The sequence below is a fragment of the Zonotrichia leucophrys genome, chromosome 1A (genome assembly GCF_028769735.1).
Source record: "Zonotrichia leucophrys gambelii isolate GWCS_2022_RI chromosome 1A, RI_Zleu_2.0, whole genome shotgun sequence".
Taxonomy (NCBI): Eukaryota; Metazoa; Chordata; class Aves; order Passeriformes; family Passerellidae; genus Zonotrichia; species Zonotrichia leucophrys.
Genome location: NC_088170.1, coordinates 65615989 through 65624801, shown reverse-complemented (window position 1 = coordinate 65624801; position 8813 = coordinate 65615989).

Genomic DNA, 8813 nt, shown 5'->3' with positions numbered 1-8813 from the left:
TTTTTGTCTTCTTCCTGCTTCTCATTAATATACAAGTGGTATTAAATAGTAATGATGCCAGTATTGACCTCTGCTGTGCCTTGGTGTTTGCTCATTTTTGCTTCAAGGAGCAGATGTTGTCTGTCTTTGTTTTCTGTTGCCAAATGGGGACTTTGCCCCTTTAACCTTTGATAAGGTGCATTAATAGTCTCTGATGTGAGATTTTATCAAAAGCCACGTAAATCACACCTGCCTGGCAGCCTCTTTTAAACATTCCTATCGTGGTTTACAGCAGTTCAAGAAAGTGCAGTTTCCTCTGTGTTTTTGCAGGCTGCATTTATCCCCTGCACCCAGCTGAGCATCCTCCATGGAGGGAGCACCCATGGGGGCTCCTGGGGTTCTGCACCCTTGGGAGCTCCTGAGGTTCTACTCCTGGGATTCTGCACCCTTGAGAGCTTCTGCGGTTCTGCTCCTGGGCTTCTGCACTCATGGCAGGGCTCCTGGGGTTCTGCATCCATGGGAGCTCCTGGGGTTCTGCTCCGGGGGTTTTGCACCTGTGGCAGGTCTCCTGGGGTTCTGCACCCTTGAGAGCTTCTGGGGTTCTGCTCCTGGGCTTCTGCACCCATGGGAGATCCTGGGGTTCTTCTCCTGTGGTTCTGCTCCTGGATGATGCTCCAGCACCAGTCCCTTGCCAGCTCCACCCTGTAGCAGTCAAACAGGGTGATGTTGCCTATCACTGACCTATGGGGTCTGACTAGACTCACCTGGAGCCCATTTTCCATTAGTTGCTGATGTGGGATGGGGAGGGTGGTGTGTACACACTGCTGCTGGGGTCTTGGTGCTGGTTCCCATGCTGTGTGCCCAGAGAGGGGCTCCTGGCTGCTTTTGCACCAGCAGTTAAACACCACTGTGCTATAAAGCTGCTCTAACCCTCTAACCTATGAAGAGGCAACCTCACAACATCTGTCTCTTCCTCATCCCTTTTACACCATTTCATACTTTGCTCCTGCACTTGGCCTCCCCAAAAGCTGCAAGGGAAAGTTCACTGCTCAGTTTCTGTTTGGTTTTTTGCCCGGGCACCTACATGGCTTGAACAAGCAGCCACCAGCCCTGGGCTGGGGTGGTGAGGGCTCTCCCCAGGGTGGGCAGGCTGAGTTGTACCTCAGGTGGAAGCATGCCTGGCTCTGGGAAGCCTTGTGGGCAGTTTGGGAAGGTGGCATTTTGTGTCTGAGATGTGCCTGTGTGCTCTCCCACGGCCTCTTGCAGTGTTAGTGGCTGCTTCTGTTGAACCCCTCTTGGATTTACACACATCTCTGCAAAACTGCATTGGATTTGGTATTCCCACCCTGCCTGTCACATGTGGGGGAAGCATTTCATGGAGCCCCTTTGTTCTGCCAGTCTGGGGCAGCAGGCACAGCACAGCTGCTCTTTGTTCCTGGGCAGCACACAGAAAATAAAACAATCACACAGGGCCTGGTGAGGCAACAGCCTCTGCCACACTGCCCTCAGTGTCACTGCCCAGCCCATGTGGGAGCCTCCTCCTTCCCCCTCCAGACCTGGAGTTTCACCTGTGCTGACAACACCTGCATGGGGACAAGCCTTGTGCCTTGCAGTGCCCACAGAATGCTCCTTGTGTCCCTCTCCCTTTGCAGGGCTTCGTGTCCCTAAGCCACATCCCAGCAGACTTGAGCCTGAGTGTCCCCAAACATTCCCCACTTCCTTTGGCAAAGCTGCTCCTGCAGTGGGGATGGCAGGGGCACAACCCCATCACCACCACCATTGCTTTGCTCCCAAGCACACTCAGTGCTTTTCTGTGCCAGGGTTTTCCCAAGGCTGGAACTGTAAATAATCCAGCAGTGTCTCCTCCTGCCCAGCTCTGCTCTCTGCTCCCTCTCTTTGTTTCAGAAGGAGCTGTGTGGTTCTGCCAGCCAGAGCTGCAGCCACCAGATACAGGCTCCCTTGGGATGAGCCTCCAACACTGACTTCCCAAATTACTGTCTGGAGTGAAGGATGCAGCCAAGCTGAGCCAGCAATCCTATTCCAGCTGCTGGCACGTGCCAAAACATCTGCCTGCCTGTGCTGTGCTTGCTGATGGAGCTATGAGCAGCTCCCAGCATGTCATTTGGGAATATAAATTGAGTTTCTCCGAGCTGGAACCACCTGCTTCAGATAATTTCTCTGGCAAGGAGTCTTATTCTCCATCCAGGATTTTCCTGCTTTCCTCTGCTGCCAGCCCTGTGTAGTAGCTGGGGGGTTGGTACTGATGGGTGGGAATTTAGGTGAATCCAGAGGGGAAATGTCCTGCTGCCAAAGCACAGCAGAGGGCAAATGTGCTGTTTAAGCCATAGAGTTTTAGAATCCCTGTCTGGTTTGAGTTGGAAGGGATCTTTAAAGTTCATCTAGTCCAAACTCCTGCCATGGACAGGGACAGCTTTAGATATATTGGGCTGGTAAAGGCCAACCTGGCCTTGAACACTTCTAGGGATGGGGCATCCACAGCTTTTTGAGATGCCAGGCACTTCTTGATGCTGAACTAAGGCTGGTTGATGTGCAAGCAGGGAAACAAACAGCTCCCTGGGAAACAAGTGGCTGTTGCAAGGAGCAAAATGACCTCAGCAAACCTGGAAACCAGAGGTGTGGGAGTGAAGGATGCTGCTGCTCCCAGCTTCCCTTTTCCCTCCCTAGGGTGACATGCAGCCAGCCCTCCACGTCTGTCCCTGTCCCTTCTTCTCCTGCCCCAGCAGTATCCATTAGATGAGTATGTAATTAGGATCCCCTAAACACACCTGAGCTGTTGAAACAGAGCTGAATCCCACCCAGAATTGTGCCAACCAGGCTCTTAAAACTTGAGCAAATGAGGAAAAGTAGTTTATATGGGAAACAGGTGTAACATCAGCAGAGCACTCTCAGAGCTGCAGGTGAGGTGCCCTATAAGAGTCCAGGTGTGCCCAATGCCACCTCTCATCTCCTCAGGGATAACCAACTGTGCCATGGTGTGTTTTCCCCATGGAAAAGCAGAAACAAACCAAACCCAAGCCCCTGAGCAGGGGCTAGGTGGTTTGATCTCCTTGAGGGGTTGGATGTGAGTGTGTTGCCATAACAGTCTCACAGGAACATCTCTCCTGCTCCCAGTCCAGGCTAGCAGGGGAATGAGGATTGCTGAGCCCACAGGCTGTGGCTCCTGCAGGAAACTCCTGGAAAGCCCCTGATTTACATGCACCAAGACATGCAAAGGCTGTTTGAATGGAGTACTGGATCCTTGGAGCTGCCAGGAGGTCAGACCCCTCTGGTGGGACTGGCTGGGATGAGGGGGTGGATGGAGGAGGGTGTGAGGGCTCCCCATATCTCTGTACCCCCAAATGCAGCCCTGCACTCAGCAGATGCACCTGGCAGTAGTGGGAAGTGCTCCACATTCTCCTAAAGGGCTTTTCCCCAGCATTTAAAAGTAAAACCCACAAAATCCCACGGGGAGGGAAACAATCACACATTAAATCTTCCCATTTCTCCATTTCTTTCCCATTCCCTGCATCCCACTGCTCCTCCTCCCCTCCCTGCTGACAGATTTGAGTGTGTTTTCCCAGGATTTGTGCCCAGCATTGGCATGAAGTGAACTCTGCACAGCAGCCTCTGCCTTTGCAGGACCTGAGGCTGGAGCAGTGTGGAATGGGGCAAATGCTCCCTGGGGAGAGCATCCCTCCAGGTGAGGCCTTTCCCTGTGCAGACAGGGAGGCAAAGCTGCTGATGGGCAGTGCCTGGGGGAAGCAAAGCCCAGCAGAGAGCCCCCGTGCCCGCTGCTTTGATTTCCAAAAGGCAATTAACACCCGCCCGGTGCGGCTCCATTCCAGAGAGCAGAGCAGCAGGAAATAGCTGCTCTTCCCAAATGCAAAGCATTGCCCCAAGCCCCGTCTGCTGCCAGCTTGAGTGATCCCTGTGGAGCCCAAGGAGTCACAGCAGAGCCAAGGCTGAGCGCTGTTTTTAACTCGGTTTTTGATTTAATCCAAGCTGCAGAGCTACATCTCTATGACCAAGATCCTTAGCACTACCCATACAGCCAGAGTGTAACCGATGGGCCAGGGAGTAGATGTGTGCTTCAAAAAATGGAGTTTCCCCACTTTACTTAGGGTTGGTTTGATCTCTGCACAAGCTGCTGTGAATGTGGGATTGTGAGGAATGGAAGCAGGATGGGTGGATTGCAGCAGAGGAACAGGGAGCTGGCGCTGGCTGCTGGTGCCACTGAAACTGCCACCAAACATCAGCTTCACGAGCACCTCCTGACACTCAGCAGGTAACACTGGGGCCAAAGGAGCGAACCCTTCCCATTCCTGCCAGTTTGGATAAAATCTATAGGCACTGCAATGTCTCTTGTTTATAGAATCACAGAATGGTTTGGGTTGGAAGGTGCCTTTAGAAATCACCTGGTTCCAAACCCCCTGCCATGAACAGGGACATCTTCAACTAAACCAGGCTGAAGTTGAAAACTTAAACCCCAACAAACCTGACCATGAATGTTTCCAGGGATGGGGCATGTACCACTTCTCTGGGCAACCTCTTGCAGTGTTTAATCAATTTCATTGTAGAAAATATTTCCTTTCTATTGAGTCTACCATCCCCAGGGTGATTTTTGTGGTGCACAACACAGGTGGTCATGATGGTCCTGCACTGCTGGTGGTGCCATCTTGCACTGGACCCTCAGCATCCCACCTGGATGGGACCATTGGCATGACAGGGATGGGCAAGGTTTGCTCCAAGGGAATCCCCACTCCCAGGAGATGAGGCCAGATATCTCATTGAGTGAGTCAACCACTCCTAGAAGCAAATACTGTGGGCAGTTTTGGGCACCACAATATGAGAAAGATGTTAAACTCTTAAAGAGTGTGCATAGGAAGGCCACAATGATGGTGAAGGGTCTGGAGGGGGAAGCTGTGTGTGTAGGGGCTGAGGTCACTTGGTTTGGTCAGCCTGGAGAAAGGGGAGACTGAGGGGAGGCCTCATTGTGCTCCTCAACATCCTCATGAGGGGAAGAGGAGGGGCAGGCATTGAACTCTTCTCTGTGGTGACAGTGACAGCACTGGAGGGAATGGCCTGAAGTTGTGTAAGGGGAGGTTTAGGGTGGATAATAGAAAAAGGTTCTGTACACAGAGGGTGTTTGAACAGACTCCCCAGGGCAGTGGTCACAGCACTGAGTCTTGCAGAGTTCAAGAAGTGTTTGGACAATGCTCTGAGGCACAGGGTGTGACTCTCAGGGTGTCCTGTGCAGGGCAAGAAGCTGGACTGATGATCCTTGTGGGTCCCTTCCAACTCAGCACATTCTGTGATAATATTTTAGAGGTGATCTTGAACAGGGGACAATATTCCAGTGAGTTATAGACTGAGGAGGCACAGTTCAGGGTAGAAAATTGCTTATAAGTTCAGCCATTTAGGATATCAGCATTAGTTTTGCTTCTAAAACTTCCCAAGTGTGAGCAAGAATCACCTCACCCACCCACACTCACTAAATATTTAGTCATTTTTAACAAGTTAAACAAAGCCCTTTGATTGGATTTATGCTAATGGCTCCTCCGTAGGCATTTCTGATTCATTTACATTTCATTTTAAAATTGCCTGTGTACACTGCTGCTTCTCGCCAACACCATTAGCAGATAAAAGGAACAAGCAGCGGGTCACAGACGCCACAAGGTGGCAATAGTTGAAGAGCAATTTGTTTCTGGAGGAAGAGCTCTGGGGCTCGCAGTGAACCCTCCCCGGGAGGGCAGCACTGCTGTGCATTAACCTTGGCACTCACTGAGGGCTCTGTGCCCACCAAAGCTGAGGGGGTCCTGTGTGGGGTGGGGGGTTCACCTCCCCCCTCGGAGCAGGATGGAGAACATGGCAGAGCTGCTCAAGGTCGGCCCAGCAGTGTTCTTTCTGCCTCACGGTTTCAAGGACCAAAACTTGCAGCATGGAGCAGAGAGGGTTTGCATACCCCAACACAGAGCCTCAGAGCCCTGGCTCTGCGTGCCAAGGTGGGGTTTTGCTGGGTCAGAGCCTCTCAGGGGTGTTGCTGTGCCAGCATCCTGTGTGAATCTGCAGCACCTGATTTGCCAGGTCAGGAGAAGAGGTCTCAGCCCCACAGCATCCCTAGATCCAGCACAAAGGTTGCAGTGAATGGAAGTGCCTGATTCCATGACAGGGTGAGACAGGCTGCCACCTGATTAATCCTCAAATGGTGTTAGATCCTGTATGACCTACAACCACAGCAATGGGGTTCAGGGCTCCTGCAAGGCTTCTGATATGGTCATTCCCATCACTTTGGCCTCGAGATGGAGAGGTATGAGTTTGATGGAGGGGCTGTTAGGTGGATAAGGAACTGGCTGGATGGTCATGGCCAAAGAGTTGTCAAACATTTCATGTCCACATGGAAACCAGTAAGGAGAGGTGTTCCTTAAGGTTTTGTACCAAAACTATTTAATATTGTCATCAGCAACACAGGCAGTGCTTTCTAGAGCACCCTCAGCAGGTTTGCAGGTGACACCAGGCTGAGCAGTCCTGCTATGTGCTGGAGGGAAGGGATGACTTCAGAGGGACTTGCACAGGCTTGAGGAGTGGGTGTGTGTGAACCTCATGAGGTTCAACAGGGCTGAGTGCAAGGTCTGGCATCTGGGTCAGGGCAATCCCAGGGACACCATGTAGGGGGATAGAACATAAGTAAATAAAGGTAGTATAGAAAGTACTCTTGCCCCCTAAAGAGTTGCAGCTGGGTTAGTTATTAAGGATTAGGAGTAGGCCTGATGTTAACAGGCCACACCTGTAGCCAAAAAGAAAAATGTTATAAAAGAGTGGATTGGTGGGATCTGGAGTCAGTTGGCTGCTGTGAGGACAGGGAAGAGTCAGTGCCTAGAGGAGCTGCCTACAAGAAACATCAAGGAGGTACAAAACTCTGGCAATATGGAACCCTTGCAATGTAATGATAATAGAATTCTTGCACTACAATGACAACAACACCATCCCACTGGGATGGGTGCTGGGGGCCTGCATGAGGCAGGAATCTCCACTGCCCTCCCCAAAGGGACTTTAAATGAGAGTTGGGAGCTGATGCACCATGCTCAGTGAAAGGCAGCAGAGGAGCCATGTGGGAGCCCATTTGTAATGAATGTTAAATGTAAAATCTATGTTAATGCACTGGGGTCTGGCACTCTGTGCTGTCCTGGAGATGGAGCTGGGAACATGATGCCCTGGTGACCAGAGGCTCTAGAAAGTGGAGGTCTCAGAGCAGCACTCCATCTCTGTGGGATGCAGGACATCCACTGCCATTCCTTGGGGCTGGCAGCAGTACCTGGCTGTGCAGGGTGGCCTTGGGCTGCTCAGGAGCCTCTGCCTGTGCTTTAGTCCTGGGGGAAGGAGTGAAGGCAGCAGGAACCCCAGGCAGGATGGGACTATGTGGTGTCAGACCACATCTGTGGTGCCCTGGGCCAGAGGGACAAAAGGACAAATCCACAGCAAGTCATGGGCTGTCACTGATGCTGTTCTGTTGTCCAGCCAGACCGTGGTGGTTGGGCAAATTTTATGCAGGCAAAGGTTCCTTTTAACCCTGAGGCAAATCCCATTCCCTGCAGGGTGTCCAGCCCAGTCTTGGCTCTCCTTGCAGCATGAGGGCAGTACATGAAGGGTGGATGGAGATGCAGGAAGGGGACGCCCCACTGGTGCTGCCAGCATCAGGCCAGGGCAGTGGAGGTCTGTCAGTTTTGAGGACAGAGCCATCACCAGGAAAGAGTCAAGAAAACAAAGGGTGGATGATGTCACCATTCTCACCAGCCAAAAAGTGAGGCAGGGCTTACCACAGGAGGCAGGGATGTGGCAGTGGGGAGAGCTGGGCACTGAGGGCCTGTGAGGAACTCAGGAGAAGGGAAATCAGGGGGGAGCAGAGGTCCAGCTAAGAGCAGAGCAGTTTACACACATCCCCTGTGCAATGATGAATGGAGACATGAGATACAGTCGGTGAATGCTGAAATCTCTCGGGATTAAATGATTACATTAATCTTTGCTTTCTCTAAGCCGTGGTAATGGCAGTAGCCACATGCTGGTTCCAGTCCAGATCCATCCCTGCTAACTTTCCAGTGACTCCTTGGGGAGCTGGCACTGGCTCACACTGTCCTGACACACAAATGCCCCCCTCACCCTTCTCTAGCTGACACCCCTTTCACCTGATGTCTCCAGGGCAGTGCTGAGCATGGGGCAAAAGCAGAGCAGGGATCCTGTGGTGTGGGAGCATTGCTGCCAATGAGGATTTTTAAGGTCTCCTGGATGATTTCCTTGCTGGAATGCACATGCAGTCCATAGGATTTGCTGAACCACCCTGGGACAGGAAAGACCCTGCAGGCCACCTAAGGGTCAGTGGATGGCAGAACTGTGTGGGGTGGCCTTTTCCATCCACCCCAACCTTTCCAGGCATCACCTGAAAATGACATTTCTCCTGGGTGTGCTGGTGATGGACACAGCCAGGGGACATCTCTGTCCATGGTGATGGTTGCCAGTCCAGGCTGGCCCTGTGGCCAAGCTCCAGCAGGAACCATGGTACCCTCACCTGTCCCTTGCTGGGCAGAGGTGGATGAAGCTCTTCACCTCATGCTTGTTGGTAGCTCCAGGGGCAAGGGTGGTGTTGTGACCACTTTAACATGAAGTTACTGCCCTTGTTATCAGCTGGGTGTAACAACATGTGCATGGAGGGGATAGAAAAAGCTGATGGAATTGTTTTGAGTTTTTTAAAACCCAGAATTGATGTTTACACACTGGAGCTAAATTATTTATACTCATAATGTTATAGGTTTCACATCAGTGGCTTTTATTAGCAGTCGGCG